The sequence below is a fragment of the Neodiprion pinetum genome, chromosome 1 (genome assembly GCF_021155775.2).
Source record: "Neodiprion pinetum isolate iyNeoPine1 chromosome 1, iyNeoPine1.2, whole genome shotgun sequence".
Classification (NCBI taxonomy): domain Eukaryota; kingdom Metazoa; phylum Arthropoda; class Insecta; order Hymenoptera; family Diprionidae; genus Neodiprion; species Neodiprion pinetum.
Window position 1 is genome coordinate 31,875,954 of NC_060232.1, and position 21,990 is coordinate 31,897,943.

General features: G+C 40.4%; 1 protein-coding gene across 7 annotated transcripts in view; it reads right to left on the reverse strand.

The window, feature by feature from the left end:
• LOC124215080 (Ig-like and fibronectin type-III domain-containing protein 2) overlaps nt 1-21,880 on the reverse strand; it is a 172,130-nt gene extending 150,250 nt beyond the window's left edge. For 4 of the 7 annotated variants that reach the window (XM_046618042.2, XM_046618060.2, XM_046618011.2 and 1 more), the window contains exon 1: nt 11,588-11,989. The gene's annotated coding sequence lies outside the window, so the exon portion shown is untranslated. Of the gene's footprint in view, nt 1-11,587; nt 11,991-20,395; nt 20,528-20,721; nt 20,848-21,795 lie in introns of those variants that run through there. The other 3 variants (XM_069137214.1, XM_046618021.2, XM_046618069.2) reach the window with 2 other exon arrangements.
• Nucleotides 21,881-21,990: the final 110 nt, after the last annotated feature.

The window sequence follows — 21,990 nt, forward strand, 5'->3', positions numbered from 1 at the left end:
GAGAGAGAGTAAAACGTAAAAACACACAGGCGTCTCGTCTCGCCCGCCCGCGGACTACCTTTGAAAAAGTATCGGAATCGTAAAAATAGTAGGTCCTCCTCGTCCTGCAGAAGAACGTCACTTATTCACCCTCGTTTTTCCTCCCTTTTCCCAGTTCCGGCCCTTGCACGTATGTATGCATAAAAAGAGAACGGGTAAATTATCATACCAATTGCATGTATATGTATGCGAAATATGCCCCCACGCGTATCTTTAGCAAAATTTGTCCAAATGCTAAATCTCAGAGCCATCGGGAGGGCGAAGCCGTTTCCTGCTTACATTACGTCGTGATTTAATATCGCCGACTCTACAGCCAATTGTAAATAATTTTTCGCTACACGCGAATAAATAATTTTAATTTCGTTTCGTCTCTCCAGTTCTATTCGAAGCGTGACGGATTTTCACAAACGTACGTATAAGTACATCGACGTTTTCGAAACGCGAAATGCACACGGTGTGCATTTTGAGGAGGGTCGAAGTAGAATCACTGTGTAAAACTGATGGCAGTAAAGTTCCCCATAAAACGGAGCGTCCCGGTGAATGAATGAAAAGAAATTTCTAGACTGACGTTTACGGTAGTGGTATCAAGTATAAAACACCTAGAAACGCCGATAGCCTTTCATTATTACTTGATCGTAACGCCTCGCGCGAGTTTGTTTCACGTACACGTAATATGTATATTATGAATGTTACACGTACCTACATGATGTCATAAAAGCTACCGGTGCATGCACGAAAACAGCTTCTTAATTCTGAGTTATCGGAACTGCAGATATAAAAAGTTAGAAGCGCTTCTTTGCATCCGCGAGAAGGAACATTTCGAGCGATACGAACTTCACACATAGTACACATTACGATCATGTAGATTAATATTCCGTGCTGATAGATACATTCAGTGGTACTTTATACCACGCCAGCTGTACCAACATTAATTACGATAGTCTGCACGATAGCATAATTATCACGTAATGTTAACAGAGAAAATTTCATCGGAGAGTATATCATGTATCCAATTGGCATCGATTATTACTCCCCCCCCCCCCCCTCTCCCTTCATCATGCGGCCGTTGAAACCCCCGCGGACAACCGTCAAATCTTCCTGCACTCTGTGTGAAATTGTTTCCCCGTCGATAATTGCTTTATTAACTGAAACATCGGGGATAGAAAAAAAACACGTCACTAATTATCCGTAATATTCATGAGAATATACGTGATCTGGTAGGTAACTAACCAGCAACATCGACTCTTTCGAGGTCACAGAGAAAACTGTGACTTCCGAATGGCTTCAGCCATATCGTTAGCGGCTAATCGACGACAGCTTGTTCATTTTAGAAATGTAAGAGTCACGCCCCCACCGCAAGAAGAGAACAACCTAGTGCAGGAAAAAAAGCTCACAATTTTGACGTATGAAATTCTCCTTTGGTCCGTCCGCAGAGTATTTTCGCAGCTGGCAAATTCAGGCTGAGAGCCTAATTTGTCATTAGTCATACTACTCGGCCCACTCAGCCTCTCAGCTCAATATAGCCCACACGGAGAAACCCAGCGCCACACGTTCGCCCTGGTGTTCCACAGGACCAACACAACGTGTTATCATTTGTCTGGCCGTGTGAAAGGGAGAAAATTTCCCCTTTTTCTCCTCGACGAGTGTGACCGATCCTTTATGGACGCGAATGACAGGCAGTGCAGCACATCATCTATGCAAGTACACGCCGAGAGGTCCGGAGATGATTTTCAAAGTTGATTGATGAAGCGTCTGCGCGCAGCGAAGCAATGCCGGTGTGTTATTTGCTCGACATGAGAGCGCGCTCGTAGCCAATTTCAAATTGATCCGTATCAACACCGGTGTAGGACAAAGAAGCGTGGCGCTCGCCCTCGCGCAATCAATTCCAAAGAATCTACTTACGCACTGAAAGGTAATTCCAGGGACCTCGTTCCTTTTAGCTAACCTTCAGCGCTTAACCAGGATTAATGACCAAGCCGATTGCGTATAGTTGCAATAGCGGTAGCACTGTACGGAACACGAAACGAATCTACAAACAATATCAAGTCGTCTTCTTCCATTGGACTTTTACCGATCCATTGCTTGTAAGCTACAGCTGCCGATATCGTAGAGAGAGTAACTCACTATTCGATAATTGGGCAAGGTGCCCCCACTCGAAATGCATTCTGCAAGTAACCCGTAATTGAAATCTTGTTGGCAAGTGACTGACTCATACCAAATTTTGAACTTGTAACTCCATTTTGCTCCGAGTTATAGCGAAAAGAAAGTGCAAGTCTGCTATAATCACTTCAAAAATTATGAAAAAAATTGCAGATCCAGTAGACGACTAAGCACGTATGAAAGATCCGCGGGAAATCAGCAACCCGAATGTTCAATAATGTTCACAAGGTAGAGTTTACTACCGTAAAATCTAAAAAAAAATCCTCGACATGTGCCCGGATGTCTACTGGATCTGCAATATTTTTCGCAATTTTCGTCCTGAAAATAGCAGAGCTATCGGAAAAAATATCGAAAATCGCATTTTCTTGCGATAACCCCGAGCAAAATGGAGTTGGAAGTCTAAAATTTAGTACAAGTCAGTCATCGACCAACAGAATACGGTAGGTTACTTGGCATGCTTACCCCGCTATAGCCTTTCAAACAGGATATAAAGCATAAGAATAATTTTTTTTTTTGCTAAAATACATGCAAACGGGGTCAACATCACTTGAAAAATCAACTTAGTATACCGCACGGCATAATGACGGTATAAGTTTGTTGTTTCAGTAATTAATTCGGTAACAGATACCGCTCGGAAATTCGAAACTTGACGAACATCCGGCCGACGGGCCATCCACGTCGCCTCTCTTCGTTATCTCTTGGGTTTTCTAATACTACAAGGAACCCTGCGTGCCGCGTTTAGTCCTCCGAAGGTCCTCCCTAACCGTCGTCCTTTGGCCCGATGCTCGCAGCCGGTGCTTACGCGGCGATTGGTCCTATCTGCGGATAGTTACACGCGTAAATGGTATCCTAGGTCCCGTGCACATCCTCCACCCCCGGATATCGCGTCATCTATCAAGGGATCAATCTCTCCCCCGTGTTCAATTGCGCTCGCTGATAACCAATTCGCGATAAATTCATGTTCTTTGCAACGATGCGTCGGTAACCTGGAGACGAAAGTTGCAGAAAAGACAAGTCTTTCTTATTCACATGCGAATCTATAAGAATATTCACGCTTAGGTGCACAGCTTATCTACTGATCATCGCGTTAAATATTCTTTTGTCAACTTGTCGAGAAAAATTGCGCATGACTTGTTCCGTCTTCTTTTATATCGTCGTACCCGTGAGTAAAAAATCAAAATAGTGAAAGAAATAAATTGTTGCATTATATTTTTCCACCAAATTGTAGAAAGGCTCTCAATGATCGAAGACGATCTCTATCCCCATTGTCCTGAATTATCTACAAGCTTATTTTTTAAGCTGCATCTGAATATAAAAAGGCATGGACATCTTACAGCGGGACTTGAACTTTATCTACGATTACACTGCTTTGGAAGAGTAATAAATTGATGCAATAAAATTGCGTTATGAAAAATTCTCCCCGAGGTGAACCGGCCTTAAAAATCTTCCGCACCCTTCTGCGGTGGCTACATAATCGCTGTAAATAAAAACGGCGACTACGGGGACTATAGGGACTAATGACTTCAGATCGGGATTCATTATGGTCCGTGCCTTTCTTCCTTATTCACAGAACCAGGTTAAGGCTAAGTGCTGTATAATTATCAATCATTCGACAGGTCCAGAAGAAAAAAAATCACCGTACTAATCTGTATATAATATACCGTGCGATGAGTATGCAAAAATTAGCAACCATTTTCAAGTAATCCGTCGACAAAAATTGCAACTATTCACACATCAAGCCAGATTTCGTGGGATGTTACTGTAGAATCGGGTAGTGCAGAGACCTCGGCAAATTGAAGGTGCGGCAAAATCGGGATCGATATTGGAAAAGGAAAATTGGGATGGAGTCCTGTATGTGACAGGTCACACCTTCGCCAAGAAGTATTCTAAGATCGTGTAGGCGATTTGAAGGAAGAAAACGCAGTTTCAACACCTGTTCTCAAAAATGGTACTACGAATAAGCCGATGAATATATGGATATTCCGATGGTTCTCCTATGTGGCGTATGTATGATACGTCATGTATATACCATGTATAATATAATCTCACTTCGGTGTGAGGAGACAGGTCTGCGCATTGTCACCTTATGTTCATAGTTACAGTATCCGACACACGAAAAGGATCAAAGTTTTACATTAAAAAAATACAATTTTGCTACTTTCATTGCTCAATCATTTGCATGCGTTATACATATACGCGATGTGGCACAAGTTTTTTGCATCAATAACTGTGTGCGTGAATATCGTATGTGTAATTTCATCCTGAGTGTTCATCATTCGATCGATGGACGAAAATTAGTGTCCAAAAAAAAATGTGTTTCTACGATCCTTTATTAAGAAAACTTAATCCCGACGAAACTTATTACGCATACATACAGCTGGATATAGTTTTAGAGAACCTGGTTCAATTGGTTTTGGAAACTTTCTCGGTCCTTTAATAACCACGAGGTTGAAGTTAGTAACATTAGCGTAACGAAGCATCAGGGAGAAAATCGTTATTGCTCAATTTTAGTATGACCTTCAAGTAGTTGGCTTTTCGAAATGAAGAGTTAGTTTTGTTTATCATGGTTTACCGAATTTCGGACATTGATAAAGGTGCGAAGTAACGATTTTTCTCAAACATACATCGTTGAAGCAACGTTACATAGTTCATCATCATTGATAATCGACGATGAAGGACAATTATCCTGCATGAGAAACGGCTGCATATTACCTCGAAATTCGTTAATCCGTGGGTTTTACCTTGAGACCTTGCCATCTGCGATTTAGCGTGATACACGAGACAATATCCGAAAGCGAGTAGACATCGTCATCGATGTCGAGGCGATCAACCAAGATTAAAAAGTGGGTGGGCGGCAAGATCGCTCCTGTACTATGTGTGTACGAAGTACAGAGGAGTTTTAAATTTCTAATCAGTTTGTTAGCTCCGCGATCATTATTGTTCAGGTATGCAGTAGTCAGGTGGGTCTGATCGAAGCTCGGAGCTTTATGTATTCGCCCTTGGCCAAAGTCGTACATATATCGCGAATAATTCCCGGTGTTTACAAACATCGACATACGCATGGTTTATACATATATATACTTATACGAAGTGCGCCGCGGTGATTCTTGGTCAATGTCAAACTCTCCATCCGCTGCAGGCGAATGCCGGCTTATACGTTCACCTCTCGCGAGTTTCTCGTCAACGATTAGGATGGAAAAACATGTGGCATTTGCAAACGAGATGACTTCAACGTCGCATAAACCGTTTTTTTTTTTTTTTGCATACTTACACACGCGAATAAAATCGGCGTTCCGCGCGTCATTCCCGCTAAAAGCTCGTTTGTCAAGTCAACAACTGAATGTCAATTACGATCAAAGCGTATGAAGTACATGATGTTAGTAAAGGTGAAATTCAATGTTGAATAATAATGAGATTAATATTTATTGAACATCGATGATGCTACTTCAAACCGTCTACCGGAGTAATGCTGGGGGGAAAAAACTAGTTTGAAGTTAGTAACGTTATCGTAACGAAACATTAAATGATTTCTGAGGAACTAAGATTTCGAAATATGAGTGTATTTTGTTTTATTGCGGTTTACTGAAATTCAGACAATTCCAAAATCGCGAAATAACAGTTTTTCCTCAGCATGAACCGTTACGATAACGTTACCAACTTGAATATGGCAGAAAGAAAGGTTTGCAGACGATATGTACAGTCAACGCAGAAACGAAACTGTAACAATTGCGCGACGAATTTCTTTCATTTTACATCCTTTCCTTGATTTCTTCGTTAGTTTTTCTACTTTTCTCGTTTTATTCACCTTGTCCATTTCACGCACTGGCCAAATCAAGCCGCATGGAAACGACAGGTTGTAGATTGATATCGCCGGGAGGGTTTGGAATAACGTCGAAGGTGGGAAACTCTGAAAGAGGGTAGGCACACGTTGTTGTATTGGTTTTGTGAAAAGTTTCCACCGTTAGGCAACGAACGAAGCCAACAAAAGTAACAAAGCCGGCTTATCGTTAGCCAGACCGCGAAACACGCGGCTCGCAACGTGCGATGGACGAACTGTTTAACGTTCCATGTTCCGTGTACACGCGGTAACCATTTAAGCGTCATGGCTAACTGACCATTTCCGGAGCAGCTACTCCGAGAGAGGACTGCGGACAATTCGACCGAATGAAGGTGCCATTTGAGGGTCTAATTACGTGCTTAGTTAGCTCTCTAGTACCAGTCGAAACTTCGGACATGACACGTATCTCAATCATGCAGCACAAGACGCGACACCTTGACACGCGTGCCCGGTTGTACGACATGCACATCATCGACGACGTACGGTCACGTGTACAACATCGTAGGTACGGATGATTTGTGTTCGAATGAAGATTGAAGAAATCGGTCAAGTTATGAGGGTGGTATTACAGGCACAAGCTTGGAGGGATTCCGCACGTAGTTTACGACCAAGTGAATTAATATCTCGTTAAAAAGACCCAAAGTTTGACTCGTAAAAGTCAACTTTCTACATCGCTCTCGTTTCTTTCCTTCTTTTCTTTATTTATTATTCTCTCTCTCTCTCTGGTTCGCTCCCCACCCTTTCTATTACTCTTTCCCGCTATTTTCCTCTTCCTCCGTATCTTGTCCACTTTTTTTTATTACCACGCTGAGAAGGCAGATATGTAATAGCTATAATGTGCCTGCTACGCAGAGCTTGTCCTTCGTTTCGTGCCCGGTGCCCGTGATTTTCACGATGTATCTGTATTTCGAAAAGATGAAAATGCAAAACTCTACCATCGCGGATAAAACGGATTACCCTCCGGCGTATTTACATACTTTTCCCGTGATGCTGTACAACGATTCTCGTACATCAATGTCGCACAGTCCGTTGCACTTTTCTTTATAAAACGACTTTCGTCGAATATTAGTTATTCCCCCGATTGAATTCGAACACCCCAAGCTATGCTACATACACACCCTTTACACGTGGATATTCGCTTATAACCGGCAAGCCGGCAGGTTACATTTATACTCGTAGTAGGTGCAACGATGAGTACCTACGCGGAAAGCACGTGATGCAGGAAGCATTTAAATACTAACCCAAGTTCGCAGCATCCTCAGCCACACTCGACTAACCACCGATGCCTAGTCGTTGTCTCTTTGCAAGGAAACAATGAAACGTCCTGAGCTATGCCGCATTCGCTTGGTATACGTTGCACAGCCACCTGTATATGTGCAACGTATGTACACTACCTACATAGACGCCGACATGAGCTAGGTGTTTAAAACGCATTTCGCCCCAAGAAATATATGCCGCAAGCCTCGGAACCCGCGATTCAAGATTTTGGCACGGTATTCCGGATCGCTATATAATACACAATGCCAATAACAATGACGAGGGTGATAATTAGGTAGCAGAGATCCAGGACCCAGGGAAAGTTCAGGATCGACTTGTATGTTTAGCTCCCGGCCGCCAATTAGTATCCGCATTTACGTCGAAAGTCATCGTAAGGGATGAGGTTCCGACTTCTGTTTACCAGAGAGTTGAAGGCAAGCGTAAACCTTGCCTCCCATAACTCGACGTACGCCACTTATCGCATATTTCGTTGCGTTGTAGAGACGCAGCCGGCATGCAGCAGCGGAGTACAGTACTACGATAATTAGTCGAGTTACCGATGATTTTCAAGCGTGGAATATCAAGCGGCGGCGCTGCGCCGCGGAGCAAACTTGAAATGCGAATTTTTTCCTGAATATAAAATTATCGCGTAGACGCGAAACCGCGAAACGATTATTGCTTTATAGTTGGCTGGGTACGAGCCGATGTATAAGCAGTTGCGATAACGCGCGGGTAAGTAATAAAAGAAAAAGAAAAGGAAAATAAAAACGTTGAGAAATGTATCGCGGTGTGTAATGACGTTAAGAAATTCCATACAAGAAATCAAGGGAACAACGCGCCGCGGAGAACGAAACCGATCGATCACAAATATGACGAATGTAACTATGTATACGAGCGATCAATAATACTGCCGTTATTGGGTAATATTTATAAAGCGACAGGTATACAAGAGGCATTTTTCATCACTCTCGGAAAATGTGCTGTAAAAAAAAAAAAATCCATTTTCAATTTCGAAACATAGAAGAGACAAAAATCCGAATCCTCTTCGTCATGTCTGCAATTTTTTGTGAATTTAACCAGCTTTCAAATCACGTTCTGTAAGGAAAATGAAAAGCGAAAAATTAACTTTGAAGACGTGTCAAGGTCGTAATGAAAATTTCACATTATCCACCCACAAAGTTATTTCCATCAGCGTACGTACAATAACGTTGATACTCGGTTGTGTCGCGTACCGATATATTCGTTGATAATGAAATGCGAGAAATATTTCCAACTTTCGCGGGCACGCGTATTAATTCAAAGGGTACAACGTGGTGATTGTACAATGTACGCATTAGGGTGTTTCAAAAAAAGACGAATTTCTTTTTTTCTTATGGTGTCCAAAAATTTATAATATACCCAAAAACAAAAATTTTGCCTCTATCCATTTCTTCATTTTCCATTTAAATGACAAGGGAAAATTTTTTTTTTATTTTTGAATTTTTGTTACTTTGGAACGGTTCATCGTAACAACAGTCTGAAAAAAGAGATTTGTAGGAAATTTCACGCTCTACAAAAAACGTCCGAAAATCAAAGTTCCTCAGATCAATCATTTCAAAGATATCAGCGATCAAAAATTTCAAATATTTTCCAATAAAACTACAAAAAAAATATCATATGCCATATTTATATTATTTTTTATGTAAAGTTACTTTAATTCTGTCAACCTAAGACTGTAAACTTTTTTTTTGCTAATTAATTCAATACTTAACTCACAAAAAGCACAAATACATAAATGTAACGGTTAAAAATATCACATAAATGATTTTTGGGTCTCTTTTATAACAAATTTTTTTTTTTTGTTTTTTTACTAAATACTAAGAAATTTTATTGAACGATTAATTCTTTGTACCAAAAAACAATATTAACAACTTGTTATAAAAATTTTTTAACTTTCATGAATAAAAAAAAAATTTTCCCGTGTTATTTAAATGGAAAATAAAGAAATGGATAGAGGTAAACCTTACTATCGATATTAAGAGTTCATATTGGCGCCAAAACTTTTATTTTTAGGTATACTATCAATTTTTGGACATCATGAGAAAAAAAATAATTCGTTTTTTTTTGAAACATGTAAAAGATCGTTTATGAGCTTGCCAAGACATCGGATACGCGACGTGGAAAAATACGGGAGTGTGAGTGGATTTTAAAACAAACAATTCACAATTACTGCCCCATATAGGGTCGCTCCGCATAATTAAATCTTGCTTCGAATGAAGCTAAAAAAAAATAAATAGAAAAAACAAAACCAACTCCATTCAAATACGTTTTCCTGCAATTAATATGAAATAACGAAAATGATATATATGTCACGCTGTCGAACGATGGAATGACCTCCACTCCGTCACCGACATCAAACAAATCAAAGAATAGAACGATAGTAACCCACGACTTCCGCTGTATATAGACTCTCTATCGAGAGATTGCTCTCTCTCTCTCTGTCTTTATGGAAAGAAAGTCTTTCTCTGTCGTCGGGTTATACTTCTGGGTTTCTCATCCTAAATCTACAAGAGAATTCCGCCACTACTCCACTTTTAAGACAGCACGTCGGAAGCACCTTTTCGTTTCCGAATCTTCGCGGGACTGACTTAATTTTTATTGGTTTGCGTGATAAGTTTTCTTTGACCTATATTAAGTTATTTTTTCCCGTCCATCTACTTGCCTTTTCTGTTTCTGTTTTTTCGATACATCCTGTATTATTTTTCAGACACTACGTACTCGGCCAACATCGCTATGGACGTAATAAACCTCCGTCTATCTATCTTTTTCTTGTTCTCACTCGCTCGTGCACACGTTTGTATGTATACATATATACGTACGGAGCATTCATTCAAAAGACTCTTTTCTCGTAGCCTCCGCTATCTGCTCCTGATCAATTTAATCAAAAGTCTGGAATTGGTTCAAAGCAACATAAAATACCATAGAGTCAAGAAGACGTACGGGACGAAATCCGATAAAGGAATCTAATTGAATAGTTCACAATTCTCATTGTCTTTACGACTGTACTATACTGCATATAGATCGAGTGTCTATCCGTTGAAAGTTGAAAGAAAGAATGGGAATCCGCATTCCCGTTTTTATAAACCATGAAGTCGAACGATGATTTTGAAATCGCGTGAAGAATCCTTTCCGAAACACCAACTTCCCTGGCGTTGCATCGCTGCAAAGTACATAATACAGTGTATCTTCCACCTTAATCTGTTACATCGCAGATTCTCTTGCAGTATCGCTGCAAATGCGGTCAGGTATTTAACATTTAGTGATCGTGAGAGACGGCGCGCCTACCGAAGGCGAGCGGTGGCGAATGGATTACAAACACGCGCCGCTTCAGCAGCAGCCAGCAATCAAACACGCAGGTACGTAAGCAAGCGGCTCTGACACAGAACTGTGGCCGTAATCGGTAATGCATGTGTCTTCCTTCGCAGCTCGCAGCTATGAGTCTTGTATTATATTTACGCGTATCTGTGATGCACGGACGGAGTTTGGAGGTGATAATTTTTTCCTGCATCGCGATGTGCACATGTATGCACTGGGTATGAAAAGGACGCGTTTACACGCTGCACACTTGACCCTTTGATTAAACTCGAGTGCGAAAATTCAAAATCGCGAAAAACGAATCCTTTGACGTCGAGGAAAGATCTTATTTCAGCGTGTCGTTAACACCTTTAATTACAGCTTGAAAAAGCGGAGTAATGTGAATTAAATTTAGTATAAGACGAGCGTATAATCACCGTTTTTAACTGAACTTTTAAATGCAATTAATATGTGCATGAATTAGTAGCGTTTCTTTCGAAAATCGAGATAATACGATGGCTGGGGTCGGGCTAAAAGTGTAGAAAGATTATAGCAAGCGGAAACCTCACGGTAGCAAATTTTCAAAAACGTGATAATCCATTTCACAGAATATTTTAAATGCAGAATGTGAGAATATGGAAAAGACAAAATATAGAAAGGTCAAGCTAATGGAAACAGAAAAAAGAATCATCAAAATTCTGCTGTATTCTAAATCATTCTGACGTTTCTATATCACGGCATACTTCTGTACCTTGACCTTTCTACATTTTGACTTTCCTATATTTCTACTTTCCGCATTAAAAAATATCCGTAAAGCAAATCTGCGCCTTCTTGAAAATATCGCGGCGTGCGCCTTCTATTTTCTTAACTTTCCACATCGTCATCACTCCACCCTTACAGTCAGCATATCCTTTTAAAATTTGTGAGGATAAAGAACAGGAATAGGATAAGATAACTCACCGGCTAGTTCTCGATACACGGAAAGCGTCGAACCGCAGCACCTTCAGAACCTTGAGAAAAACTCCACACTCACAATATATATCTAAATTGTTCTCCGCGTACTCCAAGATTTATCTCCGACTTTCCGGCGCAGCGAAGCACGCGCGTGTCTCCTTATCGTTAACAACAACAAACAACAAGTGTCTCTGAGGTTAAATCTCTGCGAGACTCGCTAGCTATTAAGGACGAGCCAAAGAGGGAAAAAAGGGTCTCTGTTCCTCCGCCAAGGAGCGGCCGACGATGAGAAGCCTCGTATCGTCCTGATCAGCAGGAGCACGCTGCGATTTCTCGCGATGTGGCCGAACCTTCGCCACCTGGTACACTCACAATCAGCGCACCGCGGCTGCTGGGAGAGGACTGCTGATCGCGCGCCTCTTTGACAGCGACAAAACAACCATCGGGGATTCGCAGCCGCAGCGGCGAGAGGCGAGGAGACGAAGGCGCAAGTGCGAAGAACCTCGGTGTCTAGGGCTGTCGCTATAGTCGGCCACGAGCCGCGAACCGAGGACTACGCGAGCGGAAAGAGAGGAGATTACACACCTACCACCGACTATGCCGAAATCCAGAAATTCGATCCTCCGAGTCAAACTCTCGCAGAGAATATTCCCTTCGTTTCTCATTCCGCAGAGTGTAAATACTGAGCATACCGGCCCAGTCCCTACATGTACAAGAAAGAAGCCCTGATACAGCAATTTTTCCTAAGGACTATTTTTTTTTCAGTCGTTGGGGAGCTCATTGGTAGTCTAAATCCAGAATTTCTACCATATTCTACGGTAGCTAACGGCTGTCATCTTAAATTTATCGTAAAAGCTTCTCTGTTACCGTTCTTAGTCCATAGTTGAAATTTAGCAAATAGTTGTTTGACAATTAAGCGAATTTCTCTGTAAATTCAAGATGGCGGCCGAAGATATTATAGAATGTGATAAAAATCGTGCATTTGTATTATCAATAAACCTACCCCCCCCCCCCCCCCTTGTAAAAGGATAACAGTGATATCGAAAGATTGCAATTTCAAATGTACCTACACTCCAGCTGGATTAAGGAGATACCTCAGATTCTGCGTCAAGAAATCGTCAAGAATGTTCTCTTCTTATCGTGTTTTAAAGAATGAAAATTCCAATCAAATTCTACGTACAGAAAATACTGTACATGAAATACCAACTGAAAATTATCTTTTTTATTGCAAAAAAAAAAAGTATTCCACACATGCCAGAATTTCATGGAAGACCGTCGTTTTTTAACGCGAGCTGCCCGATCCCGTACAGAAATCTGCAATTCGACGGAATATTCGATGACTAATCATCCTACTTTCGTGAAAAAATCGGTATACGAGATAAGACCGCCCTAACAAAATATTTTTTTAAATACTGATTAATATCTGATCATTTCTAAATTTGTGATTTCCGTTACAGAACTGTACTGCCATATTCTGTAAAACTATAGGATCGTTTAGAAACATTTCCTTGCAGAATATTTTCGATCGGACTATTTCGCTGCGCGGTAGAGAGCTTAAAGAGATGACGGCGTACGCAGCGGCTGCGTTTTTTTCCAAGCTTTCTTTTTGTACAGGCTGAACTACGTCGCACGCCTCATCTCGCTATGGATTCGATGCTTATTTTTCCTTTCAGGTAGATGAGAACGACGCATTACATATGTTGCGCGTCTTGTTGACGAAACGTGTGCCGCAGCGGTCACCGAAGTAATTAACTCTCTGATTATGATGTCAGCATCGATCGATCGACAGAACTGAGCATCATTTTTATAATTCTTCCATTTATGTGTAGGGGAACGCAAAACTGATTGAAAATTGATTTTTTATGACACGGAATAGTGTATTCGTGACCTACTAGCTAGCCTGTGATCGAATTTTATAATTTCATAACAACGCATTGTCGTTAATTGTATAGGTATTTTGTGCAGCCTAGATTTCAAGACGGAAATATCGTTCGGAATGACGATGAAAAAAGGTGCCGCGGTTTCTGCTTTTAATATTAATATTTAGAGCTGCCTCGTCGCGATTTTCTATCTTCCATTTAAATAACATGGGAAAAATGGTCGATTTTTTTATACAGTCTAGTACAGTCCTATAAAACTAGTTAAAAAATGTACGCATCACCGCAGGTTACACACGTGGCAAGCATGATATCAGGCAAGCTGTTTTTTTGGCCTAGAACTTTTGGTCAGCAGACTTCCAAAATAACTATTAAAACTACATCAGGTATTTTTCTTCTTGGCGAATTATACCGCGTTAACGTCCCAATTCCGTGGTCCAGTCACGACTGGGCTCAACAATATACAACACCTACAATATTATACACACGTATAATATGATAAGAAGCGCATGTGATGATGGGGGAAAAATTTCACGCTACCATTAAAGCGCAATCCCTTCGGTACGCGTTCGTGATACATTATACGTCGAGACAATAAACGTTTGGATTCAGGGATTATTGATCCGTATGAAAGCGAAGCGGACGGTATAATCGCTGCAGAAATTGTAATGATCGTAAATATGCCAGAGGTTATCCGGTATCTATTCACTCTGACAGCGACTTGCCGTTGTACAAGGGAAACGTCAACCCAGCTTGGTGCCTGCGGTACTTTCCATCTCTAAAACTTTTAATTAAAACTCAATAATTATGAGATACGGAAATCAGTTCCGCAGCCCCGAGATCGGCGGCTTAACTATAATATGCGCGAAAATAAATAAGTTTCGCGCACTCTCCACAAGTTTACTAATTAGTTGGTTAATTAGTGCAGTCGCAACGCTGGGTTCCTGTTCCTACGTTGTTTACCGTCTTAACACGGTTAAGTAATTCCGATTTTTCGCAAATCAACATCACTTTTCTGCCTAAACGTATATACAGTTTTAATTATACGCAATCGGTAGGTACGCGTTGAAGAAATTCTTCCTCTTATTTTTTTTAACGTGCTTCAAATAGCGAAGAAATTAGCTTAACCATATCGCGCGTTATTCGCGCAATTTTCATAACTCACGGAGCATCAGGTGAGGAAAACAACAGCTAATTCGCATTATAGGGATTTCAAAAACAAAATGCAACAAATAAACGGTTTACCGCCAAGATTTTGAAGCGAAATATAAAATTATATCCCACCGCTGTTCAGGTTCGCTCAGTTGTTACACAAGTTACTTTGCTTCTCTGCATTTACGGAAAAAATCGGGTTACGTATACCTGCTTTTTGCAACCTGAGGAAAAGATCGCGTGCAGTGTAATAATATCCAGGTTGTAATGACGTATAAATTGCCACGAGTTTCAGACGCCTGTTAATGCGAAGGTTACTTTTTCGTACTATTTTGTAATACGAACAAAATACGCAAGGTTCGAAGTATCGTAGGATCGATTTTTATTCAAATGCCACCTCGCGAAATTCTACAAATACATATATACAGCACCGCAAGCGTATTTGCAATTTATTTTCCCAACTCTCGATCGTGGAAAATTGTAATTGAAAGTTTTTAGCCTCGAAACTCCGTGCAAGCCTCAACAAAAGATCTTTAATATTTATGAAAATTGGCAGAATCGCTGGCCAACCGAACTGTTATATCCGACCGCCGTTTTCCGACCGCAACTGCCTGCACAATGGGATGCCGGGTCAGAATCACTTTGAATCACGATCCCGGCGCGTAGCCATTCAGCGTCCATTTATTATTCGCCGCGCCGTGTAAAAAAATAATTCAAACTCTCAATAGGGCCTCGGCCAAAGCACGTGGCGCACGAGGTAAAACGTAACGAAGGTACCAAAGCATTAGAGGCATCGCGTCGGCCCGCGGAGACATTACGAAATAATAAACGAGTTTTATACCGTTAGCCGTAAATGTATAATAATAACCAGGCAACGAAATTCTTTCACTCTCGGTTCACAACACAAAAATCCCCGCAATGCCATCGAACTTGATCTTCGTACGATGGGCTGTATAAATTTCGCATGGTAATTATCTGATTAACTATTCGATTCGCGCGTTATGTAATAATTCTTACTTCGCAATAGAAAATAAAAAAAAAACTACCGGGAACACAGGTCCTAGATCGAAGGATTTTTTTGCAAATTTACGATAGGTTGTTATACTGTTGCGACAAATCGATAAACGTCGGTGTCGATATCACTAATTTAGCAATCGCGTATTATGGTGAATACGTATATTGCCGAAATCTTTCTTTGTTAAATCGACTATTTCAATTTTATGGAACTAATTTGCACTTTATATACCGTAGTTAAGATGAGATATCGTAATTGTTCATTAGCCTGGATCGCAATCTTAATTAAAATACGAACACGACTTCTGCCCGATCTGCGAAATCCCGTAGGGTTATCTTCACTTTTCATTTATTTTACTACAACGCGTTATACCACAATTATAACGCAACGCTGACCAGGCTACTCCGATTCTTTGGTGTAATGCCTCCATGCAATTATAATCCGTAATTGCTGTTCGTAGTAGGCCTGCAATTGTCGTGATTCTAACTACTTTCATTCTCCTGCAATATGGAAAATGTACGATGCAATGCGAGAGAATTTGAAAAATTAAACTTCATACATTTTTCGCGTAAAAAATCTGTGTTTCCGAAAGAATTCGAATCTGCGTAATCAGATGCTAAACAGATGCGTATATATACGTGTAATGTCATCCGAAAGGCAATTTTATATTCCCCGTTACAATAAATAAAAGGACGGCGTCTATTTGTATATTCTGAATTGGAATTAGACGAAACTGTAAATTGAATACGTGATTGGAAGGAAGAAATGTTGCGAGTCTACCGATATCGATATTCAAAAATTGAATTTGCACCCGCGAATGAGATTTCCATTCGCTTCAATTCCCTCCGGTTTTCTCGCCAGTGTAAATTATCCCGTTTGTCACTGGCGTGCCTAAATTTTACCGAAGTTACGTCGAAATCTCTCGGTGTTATAACAAAGGTTTCTTGTTCTCTTGACAAAAAATAAGAAAAAGATCCCTGCAGCGGCGTCCAAGCCAACACACACCAGCAACGAACCAGGATCCGTGAGTCAAGTCCGAGGCCTGAGGCCGTATTAACTAATGTTCCAATGTCAATAGCGGACTTGTAAGACAGAGTTGCGTAATTGATTACCGAATGCCATTCACCCGTTTGGCGGAGTGTGTCTACCTGAGTATCGGTTCTTCCAGGGACGTGCAAATCGGTACAAGAAAGCATCTACGAAACACATTCGAAATCACGACTCCGAGGGCTGAGCTGTTATATTTGATGAGTTCGGAGGTCAGAAATTCACCGGCAACATTTCGAGTCGCGGGCGTTGCCTGTTGGCGAAATTTTCCACGGAAGACCATTCAAAGGAAAGCGTCGCGTTCGACGCCTACAAAGTGGGCTACTTACACCATTTTCGGAGAAGAAAGAAAGAAAAACAATACTTTTCCTCCTAATGGTAACGGAGATGCTTTCCGCTCAACGGTTACCGTCTAAATTTTACGGATCGGATCACGGTACGGGTTCGTGTTACATAAATATTAGCTCACTGTATACGTGAACGAAAATTGCTGTCGAAGTAAAAAATTACAAGGCGGTGTACGTTTCGCTCTAACGAATACGTTACAAACGTAACGTTGGATTTCACCGATGAAAACAAATCATTTATTCATTATAATACAAGGATCGTGCGTTGTAGATTCGTTTAGTGTACGTATAATATGTGATATAATTAGATTACAACGACACGATTCTCATTTTGATTTACAATATATTCCGCGGTACCGAGGTTTTTGCACGAGAGAGATTTTATCTGTGCAGATATACTTAGGGTACCTTGAATCGGCATCTTTGTAAACTCATATATAATAGAAATTATAAGCTACGTGTTAACATCGAAGTAAAATAAGATAATTCCAAGGTTCTCCCGACGTTGTGTATCAACTCTCTATGAATATAGAAAATTAGTACAGTATATATGGTAAAAAAAAATCCTTACGCCTCGCACGTATAAAGTGCGGGCCAATTACGAATGCGCGAATCCGCAATAGCACGAGCTACGGATTTTTTTTTATACCTATGTAGGTAGAGGTACACAACGAAGCGCGAAGCATGCCAGACAAACGGGTTAAAACTTCTCTGCATCATTGCATAAAACGGGTGGAATTCTTACAGTAAACAGACATCGATTTGCATGTACATACATTCGGAACGTAAATTTATCCGAAACGGAAACACAAGATTTCTATACTCCCTAAATTTGAATCAGTGAAATTTCAATGATTCCCAGTTATGAGTAGACCACTGCAAAATACCAGTGCATGTACCAACACTGACGATCCGGTCACTTTCAACTTATTTCCAGTATATATATATATATATATATACAATGATTTTCTCCAGTGGTATACTTATAACCGATTCACATTTAGAGAGTAGACAATCCGATCAAGTATTTCCCTGCATTTGAGGCGAAAGCGATTTTCATCGGTAGAGGAAAAATGAAATATTGGTAACTTTATCCGCTCACAATAACATTATCCATATAGAAATACGAGATACATGAATACGTAGAGACATACATATCGGTAACGTAGGTATCTACTGTACATGTAATACACGGTAAGTATATGTATCCAGCCTCCCACGTTACGCAATATTATACGTATGCGCATGCATGTACGGAATATGGCCCATAGTGCAGCACTCGCTAACACTATAAGCGTTTAGCAATAGATCCCCCCATTTAGTTATGGCAGTCATACAGTAGATTAACATAATTGGAGGTCGTGACTACGACACGGAGAATTTGCCGCGTCGCGTTGCGCCGCCGTTTCAAGATTGAATTATTGGCCTGGTGTGCTGCTGGCGTGCGTGCACGTCGGAGAAAAAGGTAAAGTGAAACCTCTTGCAAACGCAGTGAGTGATTAAAAGAAATTGTTTACGGAATTTTCAGCTAAACTGCGGTCTGCTCCATTACACAAGGTGAAGTTTATCCGTTCACCGAGTGTCGTATACCGACTTGTTGTTGGATGCAACGCGGAGTCCGAGTTGATGACAATCCGTGTAATGGAGTGGATATCCTTGTCCTTTAAAAGCCGAGTCCTTGACGGCGGTGGTCTCGATCGTGTGATAGGTTTCATCCATTCCCATTCAGCACTGCTATACACCCGTGTGATTATATTATAATAGCGATGAGATGGAGACGGGCGAGAGAAACAAGACGGGATTCTTTGTTGTTCCGATCATCGTTAAATCGCTCTGGTATTATCCGCGCTCACTCGGTCAGACATAATACCTTATACGAGCTGCAGGAGACGGGAGTACCTGAAATGCTAATTTGTCGTCCTGGTGTGTGATGAATGTGTGCCGCGTGAATGTGCGAGCACGATTCACGGGACTTACATAAAGCCCTGCTGGGGTAACCGATAGTAAAATTATCATGTACTGTTGAGACGCTTTGTCTGCGAGATTCCGACTCCCGGCAACTCCGTCGAGAAACCCCTGCACAGCTCTGCCTGTTTCAAGATGACGATGATGGTATGAAATTGACATATCATAAAGTTAAGAAATTAGTTTGCCTTGAACTTTGAATTGCAAATATTACATGAGAACTTCGTTAGTTACGATGCAAATGTGTTTGTAACTCGGATTTTCTCGACGTCAGACATGCGGAACGCGAACGGGACGAGGGAAATTCTAATGCTGGATAAATGAATATTATTATTTATTCACACCTTTCGTTAATTGCTGCCGAAACTACGCGGGTCGACGATCGATTTAAATTTCGCTCAAGTTCTCTGGCATAAGTAAGCACGCACCAGTTATCTTCGAACCCCTCATTCTTCGCTCTTGATTAATGAGAATTTTTCAACGAACTTTCATTCTATTATAGATACTACGATAAGGTAAGTTTGCGGTGATACTAGAAGACTCAAACGTCTCTTGCATCTTTCTTAGCGAACCCCATTCGGGATGGAAATCGATTTCACGTAACTGCATGTGTCGACACGGGCACACAGGGCGATTCGTTTTAACAAAGAAAGAAATCCGTCTTTTTTTTTTCTTGTCATACTTTTTCGCATTTAATCACCTCAAATTCTATAGTAAATACGAGAATTTGAACTTAACGCGCGTTCTGACGTATGAATAACACAGAGAAGAGATATGGCGACATCTGTCTTTGAGTTGGTCAGGCTTAGTGCGTCTCTCGTTTGGTAGCGGCTCCTAACACGAAACGAGTTTTTTAAACTAATATCTGAGATAAGTCTGGTGGTAAATACAAGTCAGTTATCTACCCGTGGTACATAATATTTGATTGTCGAGGATACGCTCCATATAACATTGTTAAATCGACTGGGGCTAGACTATGGGGGTGGACAAGAGAATTCGAGATTCTACCTTCTGTAGATGGAATTTATCCGGAACATCTCACTAGTAGATTGTGCACCAAAGAGGCAAAGTGAACGTCTAACGCTATGGATTACAAAAGTTAGTCAAATCACGGTACATCACGACCTTCCTTGTCGTAGCCTAAGTGTGAACGGAACCACCCAACGGAAATGTCGAAAAGAGAGATTGATACGATATACTTGGATTAGATTTCATGTCTCTATAAACTATCTGTCTCGGAATAAATTTTTTGTACATATTTCAGTCGTTTCTAATATTTTTATAAATAAACGGCAAAAATCATAATAAAACGCTAATAAATAAACACAAGCAATAAGCAAAATCAGTGAGCAGCTCAAATCATTTACGATAAAAAGCGATATTACAATCAAAAATCATATCGATTACGAACCTTCCAGTTTTATTCACTGTAGTGGTTAGTTTGGTTTTCACTTTGTTCTCGCGATGATAGATCGGTTGCTCGGGATTGCTCCGTTCAGGTAACTGCTAAATACTGACAATAATGCTGCAATGTAGCCTGCTCCTGTAATCAGACAAGAGATAGACTAATTTTATTAGTATCTTGTTTTCCAAATCAATATACGCATCATTGAAAATTTACGATCATTTTATAAAATATAATCAAGGACTAAATACTAATAAATTTCGACTGGAACACAAATTTGTCCAAGTTAAATTAGCGTGACAGTGTCATGAAGAATGATTTCAAATGTGTACCTGTTTTCTATTCTTCCACAACATTGTACTCTGTTCAGCTTTTGCATTTTGTTTTTCAAGTTTCATTGACAAGATCTTGTAATCCAAATAATCAGCAACTCCAAGCAACGTTGTTCCAGTTTCTTGCTGTAATCAGGTGAAATTACACAACATCTTGTTAGTTAATATGACTTTGAAATTCATACATACAGCATCGAAGATTTAGTACAATTTTTTTTAAAAAGTAATACAAGAAATGAATAACCAATAAATATTCACAGACGCTGGCATTTTACGATCGCGTGGTAATTACGAGATACATAGTAAAATTTAAAAATGAGATACAAGCCACTGGAAAGTTCAAGACACTCGAAATTTCAGAGTAAGCAACGCCGTAATACACAGATGACGACTCTGCATCTACCTGTACTTAATATGTTTCCGGATTGACCTTTTTTTCGCTTGCTTTTTGTCGTGTTCCTGCCCCCGTTTGATGTATAATAGCGGTTTCTACTTTTATGTACATACAATTTTCCGCCATGATACCGTTTTCAACGTGTACGGATCTAAGTTACGAGTTCGTTTGTTTTTTGTTTCATTTTTCTTTGGTCAATTTATATTCGCTCGGTATTTCTGTATATTAATACGCTACTTAATCCTTCGTTGTAAATAAATGTTTCAGCTCAGAGGAGACTGAATTGTTAATTCATAATACCTTTATTTATTTGATCGTCGGCATCGAGAACGTTCTACATATTTATAACACGGTCAAGAAACCCCGTTCGAAAAAAACAAAACACATGTGACACATTAACTCTTGATACAGTAACGAAATGAAGGATTAGAATACCGATCCCCAAACAGAAAATCGACCGAAGCGAGCTCTTTTTTCAGCTAACTTCCCGATAAATTTATTTCAATACGTAAGGAATACGTTCAGCGAACCATTTGATAATACGTGCCTTTCAGTTGCATTTTATAAACGGGTATTCAAGAGATGCTTTCTGCGACGTATTGTAATGTACTCTTCACAGCTCTTCAAACTCACAAAACAATAGAATAACGCGGGTCAACAATACGCATTTCAGCACTTACCGAAATTTAGCAATCAAAAAGGCACTGCTATTTGAATTCTGGATTAATATGGCATGCGTGGTTCTTCTCTGTCCACTCCGAAGGAACTGAAGCGACTGACGTCGCGCGTCGAGCTGCTCGCTACAGAAACGTCTGTGTTTACTAAATCGACGTTACACGCGGCGTCAAGCGTAAATTTGAATTTACTGACGACGC